The sequence below is a fragment of the Muntiacus reevesi genome, chromosome 2, assembly GCF_963930625.1.
Source record: "Muntiacus reevesi chromosome 2, mMunRee1.1, whole genome shotgun sequence".
NCBI lineage: Eukaryota > Metazoa > Chordata > Mammalia > Artiodactyla > Cervidae > Muntiacus > Muntiacus reevesi.
In genome coordinates, this window is record NC_089250.1 from 262,761,518 (window position 1) to 262,789,156 (window position 27,639).

General features: G+C 45.0%; 2 long non-coding RNA genes across 2 annotated transcripts; one reads left to right on the top strand and one right to left on the bottom strand.

The window, feature by feature from the left end:
• Nucleotides 1-1,365: 1,365 nt before the first annotated feature.
• On the bottom strand, nucleotides 1,366-3,785 carry LOC136161405 (uncharacterized). Its single transcript, XR_010661724.1, has 3 exons — nucleotides 3,660-3,785; nucleotides 3,423-3,533; nucleotides 1,366-1,820 (listed from the first exon to the last, which is right to left on the bottom strand). It is a non-coding gene; the product is annotated as an uncharacterized lncRNA (long non-coding RNA).
• Nucleotides 3,786-9,709: 5,924 nt separating this feature from the next.
• Nucleotides 9,710-16,039, top strand: LOC136161403 (uncharacterized). The gene is made up of 4 exons (XR_010661719.1): nucleotides 9,710-9,799; nucleotides 11,575-11,665; nucleotides 12,137-12,218; nucleotides 13,850-16,039. It is a non-coding gene; the product is annotated as an uncharacterized lncRNA (long non-coding RNA).
• Nucleotides 16,040-27,639: the final 11,600 nt, after the last annotated feature.

Sequence of the window (27,639 nt, forward strand, 5' to 3'; positions counted from 1 at the left end):
AAAGAGCTAAACTGAGGGACAATTACTCTAAACCTCTTGAGGGATTTAGAGGGAAGACACATTTAGACATAAATGGCAGCAAGCCCTTTTGGATCTGTTGCAGGAAGGGGGACCCCTTCCATGGCCGGAACCTGGGCTCTTGTCTAACACTCGGAAATGAATTGTCCCAGGAGACACACGTGCTGACAAAGAGGGAGATTGTTTTTGGAAAGGGCACCCGGGTGGAGAGCAGGAGGGGAAGGGAACCCAGGAGAGCAGCTCTGTCACACGGCCTGCAGTCCCGGGATTTATGGTGATGGGATTCGTTTCCGGTTGTCTTTAGCCGATCATTCTGACTCAGAGTCCTTCGGTGCTGCACGCCTTCTTCAGCCCAGATGGATGCCAGAGAGAAGGATTCTGGGAGGTGGTCGGACATGTGGTGTCTCCTTTTGGCCTTTCCCGACCTCTCCTGGTTGGTGGTGGCTTGTAAGTTCTTGCTCCTTACCAGGACCTCCTGTCATAAAACAACTCATGGCAATGGTTACTATGGTGCCTGGCCAGGGTGGGCAATTTCAGTCAGTGTCCTTCTCCTAACAGATCCACTTTTAAAATAATGAAAAATTAAACAAAACTCAACAAAAGAGCCTCTAACCTCAAAAGCTTTTGCATTGCAAGGGAAACCATAAACCAAACTTTAACCTTGGAATGGGGGAAAAAATGTTTGCAACTGAATTTAGAAGCAAGGAATTTATCTCCAAAATATGCAAACAGCTCATGCAGCTCAATACTGAAAAAACAATCAACCCGATAGAAAAATGGGCCAAAGATCTAAATGGACGTTTGTCCAAAGAAGGCATCCAGGTGGGCATAAAGCACCAAAAAAGCTGCTCAGCATCACTAATTACTGGAGAAATGCAAATCAAAATGGCAACAAGGTATCACCACACACCCCTCAGAATGTCCATCTTCTCAAAGATCTACAAAGATTAAATGTTCCTGAAGGAGCGGGGAACAGAGAATCCTCCTACACTGTGGGCGGGGAAGTTAATGGGTTGGTGCAGCCATGAAGTAAGACAGTATGGAGGTTCCTTAAGACATTAACTATAGAGTTACCACATGGCCTGGCAAGCCCACTCCTTGCCTTAGATCCGGAAGGAAGATTCATTTTAAATGACACGTGCACCCCTCTTTTCAGGGCGGCACTACTGACAATATCAAAGACAGAGCATCAACCAAAATGTCCATCCATAGAGAAATGAAGAGTAACTAGTTCTCTATATACTGGAACACACTCAGCCATGAAAAAGAACGAAAATATGTCATTGGCCGCAGCATGGATGGACCAAGAGATTTATCATATTGGGTGAAGTCTGTCAGAGAGGGAAAGAGAAATGTCTTGTCACTTACAGGTGGCATCTATAATTTTATTCAAATGAACTAATTTATAAACAGAAACACACAGACTTAGAAAACCCACTTATGATTATTTTTTATTTTTTAAAAAGGTAGGGGAAGGGAGACATTAAGATGTTGGGATTAACATATACATCAGTTCAGTTCAGTTCAGTCGCTCAGTCGTGTCCAACTCTTTGCAACCCCATGAATAGCAGCACGCCAGGCCTCCCTGTCCATCACCAACTCCCGGAGTTTACTCAAACTCATGTCCACTGAGTCGATGATGCCACCCAGCCATCTCATCCTCTGTCGTCCCCTTCTCCTCCTGCCCCCAATCCCTCCCAACATATACATAGTACTTATCAAACAGATAATCCAAAAGGACCTAGTGAATAGCACACAGAAGTCTACTGAACACATGGAAGGAACCGAGATGGGAAAAGAATCTGAAAAAAACCAGATAAACGTTCATGTATAACTAAACCAAGTTCCTGTATACCTATAACAAACACAACATCGGAAATCACCTCTTCTCCAATAGAAAATGAACGCTAAACTACAAAAGAAAAACAGTGAAACATTGAGAAGTGCTGTCCTCTAGTGGCCACTTTTGGTAACAACAACTGAAAAACCTGTTCTCATGGGCACTTAATGGTCACCACGTCTGTGGGGCTGTAAGTAAAACACACCAACCCTCCAACAAACGTCCTTGGGTTGGTAACGGAGAAGGAATTCAAAACACAGCAGACAGTCAAGAGGACGATCTCGGGAGGTCAGTTTTACTCTCACTGTTTGCTAAAAAATCACATGAACATATTTCAACATGGTGAAACCTTAGAGAAATGCAAATCAAAACTACAAGGAGGTATCACCTCACATGGGTTAGAGCGGACATCGGCAAGAGGTCTAAAACCAATAAATGCTGGGAGGTTGTGGAGAGAGGGGAACCCCCCTACAGTGATGCTGGCAATGTCGATGGTTAACACCCAGTACACAGAACAGCGGGGAGGCTTCTCAAGTAAAAAGTGAATGAAATTAGGACACTCCCGGAGAGAAAAAGAAACTCCACATTGATTAAAGAGCTAACTAGACGGCCAGTAATCTAAATCTCTTGAGGAAAATATAGGTATAATATGCTTTGGCATAAATCACAACTTTTTTTGGTCTACCTCTTAGAGTGATGCAAAACAAAACAAAACTAAACAAATGAAAGACCTCAGTGACTTTAAAAGCATTTGCCCAGCAACGGGAACCATAAGCAGAAAGAAAAAGACAACCCTCAGCTTGGTAAAAATTAAGTGACTGTTGATTGTTGAATATTAAGTGCCCATGAGCACAGTTTTTCCAGTTGTTGCGAATGCACTTGAATCATCCAGAAATCACCCCCCTCCCCAGTCCCTGGACAAACTGTCTTCCACAAAACCAGTCCCAAAAATGCTGGGGACTGCTGCTCTATAGCATAACAATAAGAATATACCTGACAGAACTCACCACTACAGTAAAAACTGGCTACATATTAAACTTCTTTTTTTTTATTTTTCAATAACAGCACGATCTTTCTTATATAGAGTTCCAACATCAATACAAATTAGAATACAAAATGTTTTTCAAGGTGAACTAATTACGTTTTGGGGGGAGAAAATCCAGAAAGAAACCAGCATTTTACTGTTATTTATTTCTAGACAAATACAGGTTCTCTGGGTATTATTTTAGCCCTGCATTACATGCTTTATCTCTATTTACTGATAATGAGAAGTTTGGAAATTTTTTCCTAAAATTTAAAATAAAGAACATTTCCTATAAAGGAAAGATCTCAATTAACAAGCTAACTTGTTAACAGGTTAACTTTATACTTAACAAGCTAATTTTATTCTTCAAGGAACGATAATAAGAGAAGAAACTGGGCCCAAAGTTAGCAGAAAGAAAGGAATATTAAAAATCAGAGCAAAACTAAATGAAATAAAGACCAGGGGAAAAAAAAAAAAAAAACAGATCAGTGAAACCAAGAGTTTTTTTCCTCTTTCAAAAGAAAGTGTTTCATCACTTACCACTGGTAGGGACATGGGGGAGGGCAAGCTTCCGTCAGGCACCTAAGACTTTCAGCAGCTCACTTCCATCCTGGCTTCCCTTCCTTTCTAGATCCGGCTGAATTAATTTCCCTTGAAAAAGCAAGAAACACGGTTTGGCTTCATCACAGCGATTCACATTCTCCCTCCTCCTGGAACGCCCCTCCCAGCACTGCACTCTCCTCCCTCCTTCCCCAGCTCCAGCCCAGCGGGCTTCACCTGCCCAGACACAGCTGCTGGTCATCCTCAATCAGCACGACCAAGCCGCTCTGTTCCTCTCGAAACAGAATTCACACTTTGTTGTGTTTGTTTTCCCTTTGTCCCCTGTCTTCCTAACACACTGAGAGCCCTGTGCTGACGAGCTCTGCTCTCCTTACCACTCACGGATGCTCCGCCCTCAGCGTCTGCACACAGGGCGCCTCCCCGCCTTCTCCTCCCCAGCATCTCCCACAACAGACAGACGAAATATAGACATTCATTGGTTCTGAGCTCTCTTCTGAATTATAATTACCTGCAAATTCCCAGGGACTCCAGGAAGCTAGGTTTTATATGGTACCTTCAATAAAACCCATCAAACCTTTTATGTTAGCAAAAAAAAAAACCTCGTTTGAATTTTTGCTCAGTAAAGCCCCAGTGGAAACCCCACTCTCTGCTGCCCAGTCATCCCTCCATCCAGCCGGAGCCGGGGTGTGGTCAGCGGGGCAGGGTCAGCACGTGTCCTGAACAATGTCAGTGCACAAACACAGCTCCGGGGTTCTCTCCTCTTGGAGACCCCCTCTGCTTTTCGCTCAGAGATGGAGCATAAGGAAGCACTCCCCTGACTGCTCTTTGCTCCAGAGTTCTGTGCAGCTAAGAGTTACGCAGGATGGACCAGGGGCTCCTGAGTCTATAGTTACAGGGACAGGGTCCTGAGACCCGCTCTGCCCACAGAGACGCCATCACCACACCAGCTGCAGCATCAGAGACACCGTCTGTGTCTGCAGGGAGCATCTGCTGCGTCTCCAATGAGAAGTGAATGTTTTCATGGGCACAATCCTCCTCCTCAGATCAGAAGAGAAAGACAGATGGACAGAGAGAGAGGGAGAGAGACAGAGACAGAGACAGGCAGAGCATGTGTGCGTGTGTGTCTGACACAAAGTAGCCTGCCAGGCTCCTCCGTCCATGTGACCACATGGACTTGGCCCATCAGGCTCCTCCGTCCATGTGACCCCATGGACTTGGCCCATCAGGCTCCTCTGTCCATGGGATTTCCCAGGCAAGAAAACTGGAGTGGGCGGCCATTTCCTCCTCTAGGGGAGCTTCTTGATCCAGGGATCGAAACCACATCTCTTGAGTTTCCTTCCACTGGCAAGTGGATTCTTCACCACTCCACCACCTGGGATATCCCTGACTAAGGACGACTGCTGGCAATTATCCAGATGATTCCAATGGGGAGTGGAACAGCAGGCAGAAAAGGCTCTCAGCCTTCTCGGTGGTAACACATGGTTCAGAATCAACATTGAGATTAGGCATTAATGGGACACTCCGAGGTGCATCAAGAACTTCCTTTGTGGGACTTCCTTGGTGGTCCAGTGGTTGAGGATCAGTCTTGCAATGCAGGGGACGTGGGTTCCATCCCTGGTCGAGGAACTAAGATCCCACAGGCTGGAGCAACTAAGCTTGTGAGCTGCAACTACTGGGCCTGCGAGCTTTAGAGCCTGTGTGCTACAACTAAGACCCACCACAGCCAAGTGTATAAATAAATATTTAAAAAGAGGAACTTGCTGAGTCCTGCTCCAGGCCACATGTGTGAGGTCTTGCACCAAGGCCGCAGAAGCAGAGCGCAGAACCAAGGTCTCCACCAAAGCGGCCTGAGCCCCTCTGTAGCCTGGTCAAAAGCCCCTGACTTCACCAGCAACCCTCCTGACTCCCATTTAAGCAAAGGTGCCCGCTCCAGTAAACACCCCATAGCATCCCAGCCAGTCACCTATCGCCAACCTTCCAGCAGGAATTTTTATGTCTTGAGGATATACAAGTTGGCTGTTAACTCATGAACACTGTCAACTCTCCTGACTCTCAGGAGTTGACAGCCAGCTACGTTCGCAGTGCCGCCTCTATCTCTGCTCTTTGTTCTTGAGAAACTCACTCCCTTCTGAAGTGCTCTGTGTCTGTAAATTCTTTCCAAACCCATGCTCACAGCGCCTCAACAATGGTGGCCTATATGGGGATTGCTCTCAGGGGGCTCTCCCCCAGTCTCCTCTGCTCTTGTCTTTCTCCTTGGGCCCTCTGTGGACAGGCAAGTGACTGTGGAAGCAACTGAGGAACTCCGGCCAGGGCTGCCCTCTGGTGTGCCCCAAAGGCCCACTGCTCACTGTGCCCCGGTAGTTGCCACCCAAATGGGTGAGGGGCTCTCTTTCTGACTCCTTTCCAACTGAGGACTAGGCAAATCAACATTGTGCCGGCATGGGTCAGGCATTTAAAAGCCACTAGGGTGCCTGCTGCTAGAAGACACCGTGGCAGAATACGGGGAGTCATGGCTATCAGAGCTTCTGCCCCTAAGACAACTTCCGTGCACTGTATGTGTCATGTTGGTTCAAGCAAAACACTGAGCCCATTCCCCAGGCCACCACCTCCTAGCGGGATTAAACAGCAGATTCCTCAGCTTGTCTTCTCTGTCTCTTTCACTTTCCCTCCCTCTGGCATGATGTAATTTACAGAGGCCTAGGAGCAGCCTCTGAATCATTCCAAAGAATGCCTTCCACGTTTCAGAGAATCATCAGAAGGTGCATCACTGCTGGTTCCAGGAAAACTCTTTTCTGAAATCTGGAAAAAATCTTGTCACATCGAATATTAAATCCTAGTTTTCTTAATTAAGGTTAGTGTTTACTAAGATTCACTTCTGAGATAATTATTTGTTGTTATAAAATTTCATTAAGTTAATAAGAGGACATCCTAAGTTTGTTTCTGAAGACTAACTTCATAAACGATCTTGGGATAAAGATCAGATGCTCCATGATCTACAACCAGAAGATTAACACCAGATTCTAGTCATTCAACAAACTAAGTCAGACGACAAGGTAAACACTGGGCTACACCTAATAAAAGTTCTTAAACTCTTACTTGTGACGTTACTATTACTGCTAGCTATATTGCTTTCTCTATTGCCTATTTTACAGAATTGTTGTCTCTTACATTACCAATTGTGTGACTGAGTCTCTAATGAAATCATGATGTATAGCTCCATATGAGATCAGTGATTATAACAATGTAACTGTAGACATGAGAAGTAGCAAAAATACGGAATATTTTCATGGACTATAAGAGACTACTGGTAAGACAGATATGAGCCAGGACTTTTGCTACTTTCATAGCCTAGTCCAGTAACAGTGCACTGAGTGGACAATCAAAGCATCTTCGCTAGACCCGGGAACGAGCATTCCTAACATCATGGGATAAAATGATCACAGTATGCCCCCGAAACCATGGTCAAAACTATGGCCATGCTTGGAGTCTGCAACTGGATACCAGCACTTGCCATCTGCCTCTACAAAGATGAAATCAGGAGCCACTACAGCTGCTGACCTTCCACACCCGCAGAAAGGAATTCAGGGTAGAAATCACGAATGAGGTGTTCTGTGCTCTAACAAAAACTGGCAGGACAAGCCTTCAGATAGTTAGGCATTTTCACGTAAAGATTTCCATGAACCCCAATTCTTGCATCTTCTCATACCTAGAGAAGCACCAACATCACAGACCAATGTCTGGCCCTAGATCTCCTGACTAGCCCCTCTTTTAGGCCCCTTGGCAGCTTTTCTACTTCTATTAATCTTCAGGCCATGTATCTCTAACCTTCTTGTCAAGTTTGTTTCTTCTAGAAAACAAATAAAATCTCCACATCCCCATGCGACAAGGATACCAGCTGGTTGACACATGGACTACGCCAGAACAGGCGGTTTTCTCATTGCATAGACTCTCGTCTCCCTCCAAAAATGCACCCTGACACAGTGTGGGCATTGGGACCCAGGACCCCATGACCCTCCTGTCCAGCAGGAAGAAGCCAGAGCGGTTTCTGCCCCTTTCCCCAATGACTTGGGTCCCCAGGTCCCAGGAGAGGATAGGCAGGTTGTTAGACATGAGCAGGGTGTAAAGGGGCCAAAGATGTGGCCCATTAATAAGAAGAGGGGGGAACACAGAATCCTGCCCCAGGCCACAGGTGTGAGGTCTTGCACCAAGGTCACCTCGAAAGCTGACTGTCCCACTTTCTAACTGTTGCCAAAAGCCCCCTAATAGTAACTAAAAAGCTGCCTGACGCCCCATTAGGCAAAGATGCCCGCTCCAGTAAACAGCCTATAGCGTCCCAACCAATCACCTAATGCCACACTCCCAGTAGGAATTTTCTTTGTTTAAAGGCTACAAGAGTTGGCTAGTAACTCATGAACACTGCGGACTCTCCCTGGTCTGTCAGCAGTTGCCAGCCAGCTGCGCTCGCAGTGCCCACTCTCTCTCTGCTCGTTGTTTTTAATAAACTCACTCCCTTCTGAAATGCTCTGGGTCTGGAAATGCTTTTCCAACCCGCGCTCAGACTGCTTGAACAGGGTAGACTTGGGAGCTTGGGAGGCAGGTTCCCCATATGAGCAGAGGGACCAGAGGGGCCAGCGCGGCCTTGAGAGGAGTAGGGGGCGCACAGGGCCCGGGAGCCAGTCGTCAAGGGATAGAATAGGGTCAGAACAGAGGGAAGGAGAAGCTCTGCGCCACAGCGGAACCCTCCCAGTGGAAGGCCCGTCCCCAGGAGGGAAGCCAGTGGATGGTGCGGACTCCAGCAAGCTCTGAGCTTCCCAAGGGAGGCTGGCGGTTCCAAAGGCTGGATGCGCCTGAGGCCTCTTTTTGCCCGAAAAGCAGAAACTACACAAGTAATCCCATCTCTGCAGAGTCACTCCTCACCCCGATTTCCCCTCCCACCCCCCAGGACAGCAACTTCCTCTTCATCCCCTGCCCGCTAAACTCGTCCCTCGTCTAGATCATTCTGGGCTCTGCACACTCCTAGGCCTGCCCCATCCTCCATTTCCTCCCCTTCCCACTCCTTGGATTCTGGATTCTTCTGCCCACTATGCCCTCCTCTCCCTGGGGCCTGGATCGTTTTCAGCCTCCGTGTGGCCTCAGTTAGATTCACCCACTCCCACATTTCACCGTCTTGCAAACTCCACGGAAGAGCGTTTGGCGCCCCCACCTGGACACTCATTTTCCTGCAGGGCTTCCGCAGACGCTGGCGGCCCCAACCAGACGCCCTCTGAGAGCAACCCTGCCTGCTCAGCCTGGTCCCAGCTGGAACCTGGAAACCCTGCCCTCCTGTCCTGCCTTCTAGGCCCTACCCCAAGCCCTTCCCTCACCTCCCCAGGGTTGGAGTCCAGGAACCCTATTTCTGGCCCCTACCCCCACTCCTCATGTCCTTCCTGTTTTGAATCGCCGGTGCCCTCAGCTCGAGACTTGTCTCCTCCGGGGTCCTGACGTCCCCCACTGCTGCTCAAACTCTGCCTTTCTAGCCCCAAAGGATTCCAGTCTCCTTCTGCAGCTGCTTTCCTGGACCCTTTCTCCACCCGCTCCTCTTCCCAACGGGGACTCCTGTGTGCCAGGAGACTTGCGCTGCATGTCGCTGACTCCCTCTACAAACAGATGCAAAACAGAAACACAGACACACACACAAATAGATATAATCACACAAATACACACACACACACCCGTGTACACACACGTATGTAGGCACATACCTACATACATACACACAAATGGACATACATGGATACATAGTCACACACAAACACACCCTCAACCCACAGATCTCCCGCACCACGGCCTTGATTCTGAGACTCTTAAGAGGTACTACATGGAGCTCTTCTCTGAAAACCCCGCCCCTGGGCTGAGTCTGGAGAGCGTCCTTTCTCTAAGGGACAGTTTAACCCTGACGGTCCTTTGGCATCTTATGGTCGTCACCTCACCCCAGGTCACAACCCTAAGCTTTCTTATCATTCCTCACTGCCACCTCTGTTTCCAAAGGATCTGGTATAGTTTCCCACAGCATCTGATCATTTTCTTAAATTTTTTTTTTTAAGAGAATTTTTACCATCCAACATTTTGGCCATCAAACAAGTGAAAGGGAAAGTAACCTTATACATCAAGTGATGCCCTGTTACGTATCACCTGCTCATTGGCCAAAACACTTCCTCTGTAGAAAGGCTCCGCCCACGCCGGAGGCTATAAATTCAGGGTGCAGTCTCAGGAAGCTCACAACTCGAGCTTTCTCCGTGTCCTCTCTTGTCTCGCTGATCATGGACAAGGTCTTGGAAGTTCCTGCGCAGGTTTTGGCTGAACGTCTCACACAGGAGGTAACAAAATTTATAAAAGATATTTTAACAACATGTGGAATAGAGCAAGACCTGAGAGCCTTAAATTGGTTGATCCCATACCCTACCAAAGGGATACTGATATTTTTACTACGCAAGATAGCTTCGGTGGCATACAAGTGGCTGGACGTGAAATTTTTTTAAAATAAGAGCATATATATATTTGAAAAGATGGGTAACCAACCAACAGAAGTGATTGTGGCTTGATTTCTATTTATATATCCACTTGGGGTCTATAGTATCTTTGTGAACTGTGTTTGGGTTTCTTTTTTCTTTGTGGGGGGAGGGTGGCTTTTCATTTTGTTTCCCCGCTTTGAGAAACACAGGCTTTATTCGGTTACTGCTGGGCAGAGGTTACAAAAGAGCTTCTGGGCTTCCTCTCCCTGGAGGAATGGTTTTTCCGTCATGTCCTGGACTGGATGCTCTTTCGCGGCAGGGTCACCCAGTCTGCTGGGGAAGGGCGCCTGGCTGGCCAGGAAGTTGCCCACTCTATCTGGGGGTCTGGTCAACGGTGGGGGGGCGGGGGGGCTGCCAAGTGAACCTTTAATGGGCATGTGCCCCGTGGGTGCCGACCTGGGAGTTTGGGGCGGGCGGATCCCGACCTGAGGGGAGGGCGAGGAGCCGTGGGGCCTTGAGAGGAGTCAGGGATGCGTGGGCCCCGGGCAAGGGAGAGAACTGGGCAAGAACAGAGGGAAGGAGAAGCTCCACGCCACCGCGGAGCCCTCAAAGTGTAAGGAGCGTTCTGGGAGGGAGAGTGTGGTCAGTGTGGATCCCAGCAAGCTCTGTGCTTCCCAAGGGGGGCCTGGAGGCTGGCGGTTCCAACAGCGGGAGATGTGACTGAGGCCTCTTGTTGCCTCGAGAAATGAAACTGCACAAGAGGCCCCGCCCTCACCCCCGCTTTCCCTTCCCTTCACGGAAGGCAGGAACCCACTCTTCATGCCCTGCCCCCTAGAGCCGCTTCCCGGCTGTTCTAGATCCTTCTGGGCTCTGCCTACCACAGTCTTCGTCATTCTCACTCATCCTGTGCCCTCGTGTTCTGGATGCTTCTGCCCGCGCTCCCCTCTCCCCTTGGCTCTGGCTCCTCTTCAGCCGCCACTGTGGTCTCAGTTTCACTTCCTCACACGTCTCAACACTTTGGAAACTCAGCGGAGGACATCTGAAGCCCAGAGATGGACATTCCCTTTCCGCCAGGGCTTCCCCAAATGCTGGACGCCCTGCCGAGCTCAGAGCAGCGCTGCCTTTCCCAGCCGGGTCCAGCGGGAGCCTGGAAACCCTGCCCTCCTGCCCCATGCTCTAGTCCCACCGCAAGACCTCCTCCTTTGGCCTCCCTCACTTCCCCCCTTTCCCGGCTCCCCTAGACTCAACTCTCTTTTTAAAAAAATCTAATGTAAAATCTAATTAGATTAGACCTAATCTAATCACCATTGTTTATAATGATTGAAGTTCATGAAGATGGACAGGGAAGCTTGGCCTGCTGCAGTCCGTGGGGTCGCAAAGATTCGGACACGACTGAGCAACTGAAGTGCACTGAATGATTAAAGGTTACTTTCCATTTACTTCGTCTTTTGAGAAGGCAGAAGGTTGGAAGATTCCTTCAGTGACCAGGTTGCCTGGGACCCTTATCAAGAAGGCTGAGCTCGACATACCAGATACTCATCCAGGCAGTGGGGCTGAGTCAGAACTGGAGGGTGAGGGAGGACCATCCTAGAAGCTGGGGAGGCCACTTTTGCCTTAAAGAAGTTTCTTTCTTTCTCCAGCCTCTGCCAGCCTGAATTTTTCTGCTCCAAAGAATTATTTGGAGGAAGGAGAAAGCATCGGGGACATGGAGACACCTCGGCCAGCATCTGGGTAAGTCTGAGAGAATCAATTCTTAGGCAGGTTGATAGGAAGTCTAGGGGTCCCCAAGGAGAGAGGGATCTGCAATTCTCAAGGAAGAATAAAAAACAAACTTTTTTGTCCCCCTACATTCCTTAGGATTATATGATAATAATATGATATATGATAATAATAATGCTTAAGGACAGTTTCTGGAAAAAACCTTCTGGCTAATCCTGTTATCTTAAGGTGTAAATTATGGGAGTAGGTCTAATGAGGTATTTACAACCTCCAGACATTCTTTTGATTCAGTGTAATAACTAATTAGAGAGTACATAATTCCATTGCTGACACTAGCAAGGGGGTACTCTTTCTGCCCCCTTCTGATGCCTATGTCAGAAGCTTTCTCTGTCTCCTTTATACTTTAATAAAACTTTATTACACAAAGCTCTGAGCGATCAAGCCTCATCTCTGGCCGCAGATTGAATTCTTCTTCTCCTCCAGAGGCCAAGAATCCCGGCGTCTTTTCTGAGGTTCAGCAACAGCCTTTCATCTTGGGGGCTCGTCCAGGATTCTTCAGGACAAGGTAAGGATGCTTGGAGCTCTAGTTCTTTGTTCTCCTAGTGAATATGTTTCCTGCTGTACTTTACTAATTCTACAGTGTGCTTGTGTGAATGAATGACATGCCCTGCGCAAAGCAAGTGAGGAGCCCTTCTCTGGGGTTCTGCGGCGACCTCATACGGCTTATGGCAGAAACCTGTCGGGGATTTATACCATCTGCCAATGCCAAGAGGCACCCAATGTCTCCTTCGGGGACCGACCAGAAATGGGCAAAGTGTGTGGACCGAACTCTCCTTTCTCGGTCAAACTTTTCGGTCTCTGACCATTTCCTAACTCCTTGGAATTAGAAGTACTAACCTAATCTGTCAGATCATAGACTCTCAAGGGACTTGTGATCTATGCTGTTACTGTGCACTATGACTTAGGTCCTAAATTTGGATTGGAGGTCAGGAAGCGCCTAGCCTCGCTAGGCATGGAAAGTTTGGAAGCTAGATGGAGCTCTAGCTCCAAAAGCATCTCTGAGGTTAAAGGTTACTCTGATTAAAACTGTAATGGGGTTTTTCTTCTTTGGTAACGCTGGCTTTTAGTGGACCAGAGGAGGCTCTTACAATGGTCTGGTGACGCTTGGAAGGAACATCTCAGTTTTGTGTTTGTATCGGTCTTGTTGTGGTCAGAAATATATTCAGGGTCGTGCACAGGCACTCAGGTGACGGAATGTTTCCCCCAGCAGTCTCAGCTTGGGAGGCATTCCGGAAGGTTACTCTGATTGCACCCTGGGTGGCATCAGAGGTAAGCAAGGTTTTAATGGTGAGGAGCTGGACGTCAGTCAAGGATGCCATCAGGTCTGCCCCTGGTGCATCTCCACCCCGTCTCGGTGGTAGAACCGGGAGGGCTGAGTATGTCGCCTGAGTCGGTAAGGGACAGACTAAGTCCGACCAGGAAAGAAAAGCTTTGGTGCAAAGTCTGTCTACACCCCCATCTAGAGCAGGGAGGGATGCCTCCGGTAGAAAGAGGGCGCTGGCCACTTTTTTTCTCTCTTATAGATGGGAGCTGACAATTCCAGCCTCACCCCTTTGAACTGTATCCTGAAAAACTGGGATAGGTTTGATCCCCAGGGCTTAAAGAAGACACACCTGGTCTTCCTATGTGATACTGCATGACTGCAGTACCCACTGGAAGACGGTGAACGGTGGCCAGTTGGAGGGTCTCCTGTCCTAATGAGGGCTCAAGCTGCCCCCAAAAGGGAGGAACTGTCCCCCTTTGAATGTATTTATGGAAGGCCTTTCTTACGCACGGACATTGTTATAGACCCTGAAGCCTTGGAATTAACTAATTATGTAACTCAGCTCTCAGCTTTTCAACTGGCATAAACAGAACTCCAGGAGACGACTCCTGACCCAGCCTCTGAGTCAAGCAAGCCTCTATTTGAGCCAGGAACCGAGGTCCTCATAAAAACATTGGGGCCTGGGGGCCCATCCCTCGAGTCCCTCTGGGAAGGCCCTTACCAGGTTATTCTTTCTTCTCCCACAGCTCTCAGAGTGCCAGGAATTGATTCATGGGTACATCACACTCGAGTTAGGAGGTGGCACCCTGACCAGAACTAAGGGACTTTGTTTTATGTCTTTACTTTCTATGCTCTGACTTTGTACTTTTCAGATGGGCCTGAGAACCTGTGTGAGCCTACTTATGCTGACTCCAAAAATCCTGAGTCTGCCATCTGATCCTCAAGACAAGGCCTTCCTGTCCTGGGCTCACTCCTTTGCTGCATTCGACAATCGGTCTAACTGCTGGGTTTGTGGCGCGCTCCCCTCTTCATCAGTGGAAGGCTTCCCGTGGTGGACATCTCCACTTCAAGGAAAAGACTTTCTCCAGGTCTGCGAATACCTTCAACAACAATCATATGTGATGCCACTTCTTAAACTGATGACATCTAACAACCCTAAAATGGACTGGTGCAACACCTTGTACTTTAACTATGGACACAATGTGACGTTTAATTTTGATTATACATTGTCTCATTTCAATGACTATTTTGCTGCACACAAGGCAAATAGGTCTAGATCTAATGGTTTTTTACCTGACGTTTATCAAATATGGGATGAGGTTATATGGTTAACTCCTGAAAAAGGACGTCTAGTATCTACTGCCCCTATTTGCTGGGAGCAAATAGAGCCACCCCCAGAAATTAATCAACAACTTAAGTTATAGTGATTGAAAACACTTGGGATTTTTGCCTCAGGAAATATGCAATGCAATCATTCCCATGTTTTCCAAGCCCACTTCAGGTCCTCCCTTTGTCTGGCCAGGCACTGATTGGGACTGGATATCTATGTCATGCTGGCTTGCTCCAAACGGGACTTATTGGACATGTGGCTCTTACCTATGGGCATGGCGTCCCCCTGGATGGATAGGGAGATGCACCCTAGGTCTAGCCTTTACTCACGGCTTTATGTTTTCAGAGCTTCCAGAGAAGCCTGCTCATTTACCCCACCTTACAACTCGGTGGGCAAGGTGGTATGATCACTGGTATGATTATTTGGCTGCAGTGTTTGTTCCCTCTCTGGGAACTACAGATGTTATGCTACGACTGGATGCTTTGACTAGTTGTACTCAACAGGCATTACAAGATTCTCAGAAAGCTAGTTCAGCTCTTAATGCTGAACAAGCACGAATTAGAAAGCTGGTTTTACAAAACGGATTGGCTTTAGATATTCTGACAGCTGCACAAGGAGGAAGTTGTGCCATTCTTCATACCCAATACTGTACGTATATACCTGAGATGAGCACTAATGTTCCTCATTTTACTAAACACATGACCAAGATGACTGGGGCTATGGATACTCCTGAAGCCTCAATTGCTTCACTTTGGGAGACGTTAACTCGTTCCCCAGGGAGGAAGGCTATCTTAATTACAATAATTCTGATTGTTCTATTTTTGTTGTTTACTCTCTGCATCTGTAACTGTGTGATTGGATTTGTTTCTAGTCCATGAAGGCTTTTAAGTTAGAAATGGTTGTCCAAGCTCCTACGAGTGCCACAGCCTCTTCCAAATCTTCCTTGGGACCCCTGGATGAGAGACCCTCAGTACGAGGGTTAGGAGAATATGTTGCCTCAGCAACTTAGGGACCACGCCCCTAAGCAGCAGGAAGTAGTTATGGAATGAAAACGGCGCCCCTTTCCCTTGGCAACATAATTCTCCTAAAAGCAAAGGGGGGATGAGAGAGTCAATTCCTAGGCAGGTTGATAGGAAGTCTAGGGGTCCCCAAGGAGAGAGGGGTCTGGAATTCTCAAGGAGGAAGAAAGGACAAACTTTCTTTCCCTCTACATTCCTTAGGAGTGTATAACAATAATGTATCCTGCCTGACGGCAGTCCCTGGGAAACCCTTCTGGCTCATCCTGTGTCTCAAAGTGCAAATCCTGGGGGTGGGTCTGCTGAGGTTTTTACCACCGCCAGACAGGCTTTTGATTCACTGTAATAACTAATTTGAGAGTATATGACTCCATGGCTAATGCTAGCGAGGGGATACTCTTTCTGCCCCCTTCTGATGTCTATGTCACAAGCTTTCTCTATCCCTTTGATGTTTTAATAAACTTTATTACACAAAAGCTCTGAGCGATCAAGCCTCGTCTCTGGCCCTGGATTGAATTCTTCTCCTCCAGCATCTTTGTGTGATTCAGCATCAACCTTTCCTTAATATACTATAATGATACTATATTAATTAAATATTAATATAAATTAAAATTTATTTATATTTTTTAAATTTACATGAATTTTAAAATTTTTATAAATTTATCTAAAACAAATTTTATATTGATATTTAATTAATATATTAATGATAATAGGTACATATTACTATAATTATATAAAATATATTATATGTCATATTTAAATGTATTACTTCTACTATATCTTATATATTATATAAGATATATATAGAAATTAAAATGTATAATAACATAATATAATATCACATATAATAACATAATATGTCATTTTATATTTTAGTCATATATAAAAAATTATATATAATATGTTATATATAATATATTAGTATATAAAATATAATATATATAATATAAATGTACATTGTATATTATATCTAAATCATAATTTATATATAATGTTATATATATCAGCTATGCAGATGACACCCCCCCTTATGGCAGAAAGTGAAGACGAACTAAAAACCCTCTTGATGAATGTGAAAGAAGAGAGTGAAATAGTTGGCTTAAAGCTCAACATTCAGAAAACTAAGATCATGGCATCTGGTCCCATCACTTCATGGGAAATAGATGGGGAGACAGTGGAAACAGTGTCAGACTTTATTTTGGGGGGCCCCAAAATCACTGCAGATGGTGATTGCAGCCTTGAAATTAAAAGACGCTTACTCCTTGGAAGGAAAGTTATGACCAAACTAGACAGCATATTTAAAAGCAGAGACATTACTTTGCCAACAAAGGTCCATCTAGTCAGGGCCATGGTTTTTCCAGTGGTCATGTATGGATGTGAGAGTTGGACTGTGAAGAAAGCTGAGCGCTGAACAAGTGATGCTTTTGAACTGTGGTGTTGGAGAAGACTCTTGAGAGTTCCTTGGACTGCAAGAAGATCCAACCAGTCCATCCTAAAGGAGATCAGTCCTGGGTGTTCATTGGAAGGACTGATGCTGAAGCTGAAACTCTAATACTTTAGCCACTTCATGCGAAGAGTTGACTCATTGGAAGAGACCCTGATGCTGGGAGGGATTGGGGGCAGGAGGAGAAGGGGACGACAGAGGATGAGATGCCTGAATGGCATCACCGACTCAATGGACATGAGTTTGAGTAAACTCCGGGAGTTGGTGATAGAGAGGGAGGCCTGGCGTGCTGCGATTCATGGGGTCACAAAGAGTTAGATACAGCTGAGCAGCTGAACTGAACTGAACTGATTATAATATATATTAATATCAATATATTGTATAAAATAATATATACTTTATGACTATATCTTTTATTATATATTATTATGCTATATATTGTATCATTGTATATGTAATATTTTATTTATTTATATATTTATAATTTATTATTATATATTTTTAGCAGATATTTAAACATATTGAATCTTTAATGTCTTAAAACTTAAAACCAAGAAACAAGAAATTTATTTTCTTTAACAACATTAAATTTTATACCCTATAAGACATACGTATTTTATGGCAAAATTTTTCTTTATGTGGTACAAGATATCTACTATGAAACTGAAATATATTGAGTGTTTTTTCATAAATGGCAAAGGTAAGTAAACACAGACTTGTTCAGAAGTCAATGTTTCAGTATTTTATATAAACTTGATTTAATCCTCAATGAATTCGCATCCTTGAACTTCATTTAACAAAACTCTAATTGTTTAAATTCCCCAGAATCCAGAAAAACAAAACATAATTCTTTTAAAGAGCTTACCTAAAGGCTTTATACCATTGATCTCAGGTATTTATGACAATGTATCAGTGTGAGTGAACTTTTGTGCTGACACATTCTGCAACAGGTGTGACCTACGGACTAGCAGGAGAACTCGGGACAAAGAAAGCTGGTGCTGAGGCTGAATGCTGGTGTCTCATGCCTCTAGTAATCAGACATAATTAACCAAGCTAAATTGATGTCAGAACCAGACAGAGACTTGAACATTTCTCAGATTTTGTGTCTTAGAAATTTGTGCTTATTTTTTTTAAGTCAATGGAATAGAGCTCATTTAAAAGTTAATCTCAGGAATATTTTCTAAAGATAAAGACACTCACTGAGACATACACACGAGCAGAGATCTGTTTCATCATTTTACATTTCATGAATCAGGCACTGCATTTAAACTTGTCAGTCTATGAAAAACAATGAGAATAGTCAAATGTACACACTTGAGGTCAAAGGCTTCTTTTTCTTCCCTCCTTCCACACCCGCCGCCCAGTCGGTTTCAATTCTTCTAAGTAAGCCAAGGCTGAAACGCAGGGCATGTGGGCTGTGTTTGTATTAATACTTCCCGACATGGTGAGGCTTAACATCAACTTTTCTCCTAGGAGTACCTTTGTTCTCTCAGGGTGAGTGTTCTAGAAAACTAAAGTGTGTTATCAAGCCATCTCTCTCCAACTGCACATGCAAAAGGAACCAGTTCTGAAATTTCAAAAGAGTTTCATCTCATCCATTTTCTCCGAAGTCTAAAGAATATTGTGACTCCATAGTGTTAAACTATTTTGTCCTTGTTGATAGGTTTAAACCTGTGGGTTGACTGCTGCTGCTGTTGCTGCTGCTAAGTCAATTCAGTCGTGTCCGACTCTGTGAGAGCCCATAGACGGCAGCCCACCAGGTTCTGCTGTCCCTGGGATTCTCCAGGCAAGAACACTGGAGTGGGGTGCCATTTCCTTCTCCAATGCATGAAAGTGTAAACTTCAAGTGAAGTCACTCAGTCGTGTCCAACTCTTGGTGACCCCATGGACTGCAGCCTACCAGGCTCCTCTGTCCATGGGCTTTTCCAGGCAAGAGTACTGGAGTGGGGTGCCATTGCCTGCTCCGTAGGTTGACTAGTCTTCCAAAATGTGTCCTAGGAGGTTATCAGAGGAAATCAAAGGAGCATTTCCCATTTTTGAATAGACACCCATGAGCCAAATACAAACCAGACCTCATTATCTGATGGAAATCTTATACCAGGGGAGAGACACCAGAAAGCATAAAGCTCAGAGTGGCTGCTTCCAGTTCCTGCCACGTCCATGACCTTAGTCCTTAGACCTCACACATGGGATTTCCAACATGAAAACTAACCAGACAGGCACTCAGCGTTCCCCAGATGGAAACAATGTTCCTTAGATGGACATGTTGTAGGAGCCTCGGATACATAGCGGGGGACTCACCCAGATGCTGACCAAAATGTCTTGATGCCCCAGACGCTGTCTTTCTCCTTCCTCAAAAATAATTCCTTGGAGCACCAAATTCAATCTGGCATAGGCTGGAGGAAGAGAGGAACATCCTTGAGGTGAAGGTGGCCTCCCCACCCTCTAGGGCAGCCCTTCCTCTTCCCTCCCCTACCGCCTTGGTGTCCCTGAGTATGACTGGGGCTCAGCCTTCTTGACACGGGTCTTCTGGGATCAGGCCTCTGAAGGAATCTTCCCACCGTTCCAAACTTCTGGAAAGAGGCTGCATGGAGGAAAAATCTAGAGAGTGTGATGGAGCCAGGGGACACCCGTGGGGTCACCCCTAAGCCAACCCCACACAGGACTCCAAATTTGTTACCAAAATTCAGCCTCTGCACACCAAGGCAGAGTGAAGTCTGTAAGAAAGAATTTGGGGTGAGGTAGAAAGAAAGAGCTTTACTCCTTTGCTAGGAAAATTAGGCCACATTGGCCTAGTGCCCCCAAGACCGTGAGTCCCAGCCTAGAGCAGGTATGTGGAGTCTTTAGGGTTTATGGAGCCCTGGCTGACGTTGAGGTAGTGGGGAGGCCGCAGCATCAACCTTCTTGTTGCAACCAGTCTGGGGTATACCTGCTGTGGGCAGCAGTTAACTTCTTCAGCCTGGTGGGGGTTTGGTTACTGCAAAATAGCTCACACATAAGGCACAGAATATTATCAAGAGACCTTGAGGAAGAAAAGTCCTTGACTTTGTTGGATGGCTCAAGTCTTATTATTTTGTCTTGTTTGACATTTTCCCCTTCAGGATGTCCTTACTGCTCTGATGAAATTTATCCTTCCCCCCGCCCCCCATAATCTCACCAGAAGGCATGAGGGATCTTTGTTCCCCTACCTGGATCCTGACTTCACCCCATGAATTTGACTGGTGGAGTCTTAGCCAACAGACCGCCAGGGAAGCCTCAAGATGGATTATTTGGTGAAAGAGCTTCTACAGACAAAAGGCTGGTGGAGGGCTTGACTGGGGTTTTATCCTGGGAACGCCTCAGTGGGTCCTGCTTGGTTACAATCTGGCCCTTCCCCTGGTCTGCCCCTGACTGGAATCCCAGCCCTCCAGGAGAAGGAAGTCAGCCCAGAAACAGGCAGGAGACCACAGGAGAGTTCAGATGCCCTTCATCTCTTTAGGGTGAAGTCTATACGTTGTCAGCGTGGCTCAGCGGTAAAGAATGTGCCTGCCGTGCAGGACACGCTGGGGACTCGAGTCTGGTCTCTGGATCGGTAAGATCCCGGAGGAGGAAGTGGCCTGCCACTACAGTATTTTTCCCTGGGAGATCCCATGGACATAGGAACCTGGGGGGCACCAGAGTCCAAAGGGTCACAAAGAACGACTGAACAGGCACACAGGCAGGAAGGTGACGTTTGTGCGTTGCCGGTAACAGCAAATATTTGGTTTCTGGTTCTTGCAGTGGAGGAACCAATACAGGAAGGCAAGCTGGGTAATCTTTGTCTCCTGAACACTGTTATCATCATGTTAGTGATGTCGCTCCAGGTTCAAATAAGTCTTGTTGGTTAGGCAGGCAGAATTGGGATGTATAAATCATAAGCAAACTGAAATCTTGGTCATAAACATCCCACAGTGATAAGTCCTCTAACACAATAATGCATTTCCTTAAGGGTTCACAAGAGCTTCTCCTTCCCTCTGCTCTGACCCTGTTCAGTCCCTTGAAGACTGGCGTCTGGGTCCTTTGCACCCCCAACTTCTCTCAAGACCACCAGAGCCCCTCTGCTCAGATTAGGAAGCAGCCTCCGAGCTCCCGGGTCTGGGCCACAGCGCTACCCCTGCACCCCACACTGAGCCCCTCAGACTCCCCTCCAGAATGTGCCCTTTGAAAACCTCCCCAGCCCTCAGCCCCAGGGGGGCTCAGATCCCTTGGCCTCGCTCCTCCAGATCTGGCCCTTCCCCTGCCCTATGCCTGGCTGGAGCCTCAGCCCAGCAGGGGGAGGAGGTCAGCACACAACCAGGCGGGAGGCTGACCTCGGCCTGCAGTGACTCGAAGCAGGGCTGCAGCTCCAGGCCAGAGGCCGGGGCCGGGCTGTGGGGGGAGAGCACGGGATCCTGCCCACTGGACCACCAGGGAGAATGGCCCGTGACAAACCCTGACTCATCATCTATGTAGCGGCGAGTCTCCACCTAGAGACGGAAAGTGGTGACGCAAGCAAAGTGTTTCCTAGGAGGGAAAGGGTGCTTGTGGATAGACACACCAGAGGGCTCAGAAAGAGTGGGGGGGTCGGGGCTCATGGTAGTTAGAATCACTTTAATGGGGCATTTACTCTGGATTTCCTTTAGCCAATCATCTCCCTTGGCCTGGCTCTGAGTCCCTTTTTGGAACACCTCAGGGTCCTCCTGGGCTTGCCCGGTGGCTCAGTGGTAAAGAACCCGCCTGCCAATTCAAGAGACACAGGTCCGATCCCTGGCTTGGAAAGATCTCTTGGAGGAGATAAGGGCAACCCACTCCAGGGTTCTTGCCTAGCAAATCTCATGGAGCCTGGCGGGTTACAATCCATGGGGTCACAAAAGATTCAGACACAACTTAGTGGTTACACAACAGCAGTAGGATTCAATCTACCATTGAAATGAAGAAGAGTCACAGGTACCAAGAAAGATACATGTAGGGCTTCCTGGTGCTCCAGTGGCTAATGGTCCACCTGTCAATGCAGGAACATGGGTTCCATCCCTGGTCCGGGAAGATTTCACATGCCTTGGGGCATTTACACCCATGCTCCACAACCACTGAAGCCTGCCTGCCTAGGGCCCGTGCTCCACAACAAGAGAAGCCACCACAACAAGAAGCGTGAGCACTCCGACTAGAGAGTAGCCTCCACTCACAGCAGAGAGAAAGCCCACACACAGCAACAAAGACCCAGTGCACCAAAAAAAAAAATAAAGTAACACAGGAAAAAAAATAATGCAATAACAGGAAATGAGGGTGGGAACGTTCATTTGTGGTTAGACCACTCGGGTGAGAATCTGGGCTGGAGATGGAGTAAACACACCTGCTAAAGAAGTTCTCACATGTCCAGACATGGCGGTCCTATTGAAGAAACCTAAAACACTACAGAACACAAGTGTGATCTACCTTGTAAATCCTTCCTGGGGCCCTCCTTTCCTAGCAAGATTTCTGAGCTGACCCACTCCAGCAACACAGACAGCTCCCACTTCTGTCCTGCCTTTTCACACGTGGTTGATCAGGAGCTCAGCAAGCAGAGGAGGGCTGTCGACTGCCTAGACAATATGATAGGCAGGATGGGAAAGGGTAGACTGAGGCTAGGGGAGGCTTCAACTTGGGCCCCAGGAGGGCATAATGTGGGCAGGGATTGGAGACAGAGACTAGGAAGGTGTGGGTGAGAAAGGGGATGCTGAGGACATGGGAAGGGACACCAGCCTCATCAGAGACAAGCCCTTTCTCCCCAGAATCGACCCAGAGGGAATCAGCCACAGCTCTGAATAGCAGGAGCCTTGTGAGCACAGAGGTCATCTGGAACCTCCTGCATTCTAGGTCCTATGCGCCCAGATTTAAATGAACCCAATGTCAGTGCCTGCAGCCCTGCTCTTCAGAGATTATTCATCTTCCCCAAGGCTGAGTCATTTAGACATACTTTAAGTTCACTGGCTCAGATGATAGAGAATCTGCCTGAAATGCAATACCTGGGTCAGGGAGAAGGGAATGGCAGCCCACTCCAGTATTCTTGCCTGGAGAAGTCCATGGACAGAGGACCCTGGGGGGCTACAGTCCATGGGGTGGGTTGCAAAGAGTTGGACACAACTGAACCAACTTTCACTGCCCTAAATGCACTCTGAAAGTTTTAGGGGTTGTAACTTCACGGCACTCGAACCTGGAGAGAATAGCTGTCATCAGCATTGATTGCAAGCTTGTCCCCCCGCCACATCCAGTCACTCATTCTTTACCAGTAAGAGACCCTGATGTTTGGATTGCCTCATGCTTTTACAAATAAAAGCTCAGAAGTCAGAGCCACATTCATACCCAGGTGTGATCCTGTCTTCATAAATAGTATATATGAGGAGTTTTGTGTGTCCAAGTGTTTGCAGAAATATTTTGGATAAAAAGACATCTGGGGATCCCTAGTGGACTAAGTGGTTAAGAATCTGCTGGCAATGCAGGTAACTACACACGAAAAGTTAAAGTGTTAGTTGCCCAGTTGTGTCCACCTCTCTGCAACTCCATGGACTGTAGCCCTCCAGGCTCCTTTGTCCATGGAATTCTCCAGGCAGGAACACTGGAGTGATGGCCATTCCCTTCTCCAGGGGATCTTCCCGACCCAGGGATGGAACCCCATCTACTGTATTGCAGGCAGATTCTTTACCATCTGAGCCACCAGGGAAGCCCAATACATATAAAATAGAAGAATATAATGTTTCACTTTAACTGAGGCCTGCCCTAAATTTCCCATAGTCATACTAGCCATTGTTTTAAAATATCCTTTATGGGCAGAGACACTGTAACACACATTAAAATTAAATCAATTTTCTTGTGATTGCAAATTGGTTTCCTAAAACAACATCCTAGGGACCCTCCCCCCGCCCCCAGTTAAAACAGTTAATGTGCTCCAAAGTAAATGAAAACACAGTCTTCAAAGATGAAAATTTTGTAAAACCCTGATTACTAAAGGGGTGATTATCCCCACTTCTCCATTTGACAGCCGAACCTTGCCTAGCCGAAAATTTGGGAAAAAATTTCGGCCATTACATACTGGATGACTACGAATAATACTGTGGCTTCATCTATTAGAGCCCCCAGACCCAACATCCAATAATGTCACAACCACTGATTCTGTTCAGTCAACAATTGGCACATGTTTTGTTTTGTTCAGTGCCTATGTCAACAGTCTCTCATCTAAGACTGCCTCCACTCCCAAAAGGACACAAGTCCCCCTTTCCAGGCGTCCCACAGGCACCCAAGGGCTCGCCATCTCCACTGCACACCCTCTGGGCAGACAGTGTCTTAGCTGCACCCCCTTTCTCCAGGAGCGCAGGTATTCAAGGCAGGAGCAGGACCCTAAGGTCCCTGCCCCCATTCCCTACCATGTACCTGCCTGACTTCTGCCTGTGGAAAACTGTAGTCAAAGAATGACTGCAATCAAAGCAGTGAGAGATGGGAAAGCAAAGGAAAACCGTCAAAGGACACTAAATAATAATGACATAGTCATTAAGCACAGTCAAGGACATTTAGTTGATTCTGAAGGGCTGTAGATAATATTCTGAGTCATATGCCGTGAGCCACCTTGTAGATACCAAAGCACCAAGTGGAGATGTTAATTACATGATGGTCAGACTGCACGCAGGACATAAGCAGCCAACGTTTTCCTTCAGAATGCAATTTATGTTGAACAAATGTTACCTGTTAGGAGGGACAGTCAATATAGGCATTACTCAATGCAAGTAGATATCTTTAGCCTTGGTTAGTCAGATAACAAGTCTTAACTAATTCTCTTTTATTTTTTTTTTTACAAAATATAGCAGATGACTCTGCTCTTTCTGCACATAGTGACCCCCTCACATTTCTGTCTGGAAAAGCTCTTGCCCTACTGGTTGCCACTAAGGGTTTGGGTCGGGGATAAGTCAGTAGGTCTTTGGACAGGTGTCCACCATCCTCCCCCCGACATGCCGGCATCTGAAATAGGCAAACTTTCCTTTCCACCAACCTGACTGGTCTACTGTTTTGGGTGGGGAGCAGCCAAACTCACCACAGTTCTCTCGGCAGCCGTGTGAGGATACAAGATGACATCCACCTTCAAGGAGATGCAGTGGAAGCACCTTGTCTGTGCTGAGGACACAGACGTCTCACACCTTCTCGTCCTTTCCTGGGGTTCTGACGCAACCCACTGCTCATTTACACGTTTTCCTTCCAAGGTAAGAGTCAACAGACAGGCCCGTCAGTGCCCTCAGAGACTCCTGCGCTAAAGCAGCTTTGGGAAATGTACCTCCCGCCATCCGGAGTCTCTGCACGGCTTCTGATGGCCACAAAGTGCCCAGGGATTCGGGGGCAATGACACTAGCCTTAGCAAGTTTTCTCAGCTCTATGGAGACACAAGCACCGCCATATGTGATTCTCAAACACGTAGCCGAAATTCCCCTGGTCCAGTCCCGGGCTACTATTATATTATTATATTAAATATATATAACATATATGTTAATAATAAAACACATATTTATACAGAGGATTATACATATAAATTTATGTATAAATATATAATATATACATATAGAGATATATTATTAATTTACATCTTATATTTCATTATATATAATTACTATATTATATATCATATAAAATAATTACATATATATAAGAATTATGTATATATATAATATATAAACACAACCATTATACTTTGTAAAATTAATATATATATTATACATATATTGCTTAAATATATATTATATACTATTATACATATATCATATAATATATAATATGATATGTGATATATAATAATATATTATTATATATCATGTAAATATAATATATGTTATATGTCAAAGTGTATTATATATTGCATACAATTACTATTATCCTTTATTATATATACTTTGGTTTATATAAATATAAAGTATATTTACATACACTTTATCATTATATTATCTAATAATTATAGCTATTAGATACACTGTATTATTTATATAATATATAAATGATATTATTTAATATTAATATACAATTGAAGTAGATTATATATAAATATATTAAATATGAAAATGTAATATATAATGTATATATAATAAATATTATTATATGCCTAGTATTTCAATTTAATTATTATATATCATATATGTAATATAATACATAATATGTTGGGGTCCAGCCCCAGCAGGATCCAGGGGAACCCTCAGGATGAACGGCGTCGGCGAATGAGAGAGAGAGAGAGTGGGACAAAGCTCGGGGCTGAGTCTGGAGTTTATTTCGCACGGCCCCTTTATACCCTTAACAACACCTTTGGGGGAAGTGCATATTACACACAGGTCACCTCAAAACATTACACAAACTTGACCTTCAACAGAAAGTGGATGTCACCCACATACTTTTCATTCACAAGAGTCTTTCTTATCATTTGGCCTTCAGGCCTGCTAACATTTTAGGGCTTGCACCTGGTGTGACTTAAGCAACTTCAGTAGCCGACACTGTTTTTCTTGTGATTAATCTATTTTCTTTCTAATAGGCGTCATCTCTATGGGAACTAGATAGGATTACATTTTTACAGAACAGAAATGCGAAGGACTGCAGAAACAGCAGATATGGCACAAAACAGGCTCTTAGTCTAAACGTTAACTACCTGCAAGAAGTCGCCAGCTAATCTCTGTCTAAAGTATTTTCTATTAGGCACATTTGTGGCTATCATATTTGTGGAGCTTTTCTCACCCCGCGAAGGGGCCTATGCTTAATAGTTTCTTTTGTTAGCGTACTGTGCTTAGGATGTTTAGAACAATCACGAGCATTTTGTGCAATGAGAGCACACATTTATCAAACAAGCCAGAATGCCAGCAAAATGTTTGAATGGAAGCATTTCCTTCTTCCCTGGCCACTTCATAGGGTACCAGCGTCCAGGAGATTTAATTAGGGTTTTAAGTTGGTCTTTATTCAGTGAAAGAGGAGCAGGAGAGCTCTAGGCAGGCAACACAAGAATCCGCAGCAGGGTAAACAAGAACAACAGCAGAAAAGAGGGGAGGATACAGGGTGGGGTAGACGCTGGGGCCAACCTGGAGGGTCCCTTATCCTAGACGGCCTTGCGTGTCAGGTTTTTCTTCATGACCTCGTCATGGGCGGGACCTCCCATAATGGTTCCCGGCAATATTATATATGAATATATATTAAAATACATAATAATATGTCATGTTATTTATTATTATCATTATTAATATTAAATAACATTATCATCATCATTATCTAATATATATTAATTTATATAATATATAAGGTATAACATATCATGTTTATTATAGTAACATATTGTCTATTTAACAAATGTGTATATTAATGCAATATAATCCTGATCAGTAACATATATATAATACAATATTTATATAATATTATGTGTATGTAATATAATATTTAATAAATAAATAGTATTTAATATACAATTATATAATCAAAGGATATACTTATTTTATTGCTATATAATATATTTCCTTTATATACTAATTGCATTATATTATATAATATAGCTATTATTATATAATATATTTCTATATAATTTTATATATTATATACATGATATATATTATATATTGGATATAACTATATATGTAAATATAACTATCTAAACAAATGTATACTATAAATTTATAAATACTATAAATGTATAATATATCCATATATATAAATATGTAAATAAATATATGCTACATATAAATTAATATAATAAAATAATACATTAATTTATATGTAATATATTTCTATTAAATTATTAGTTAGTTATTGAAATAAATATAAATTTATATAAAAATTGAATGTTATATAAAAATATAAATATAATATTTATTATAAACATAATATATAAATATA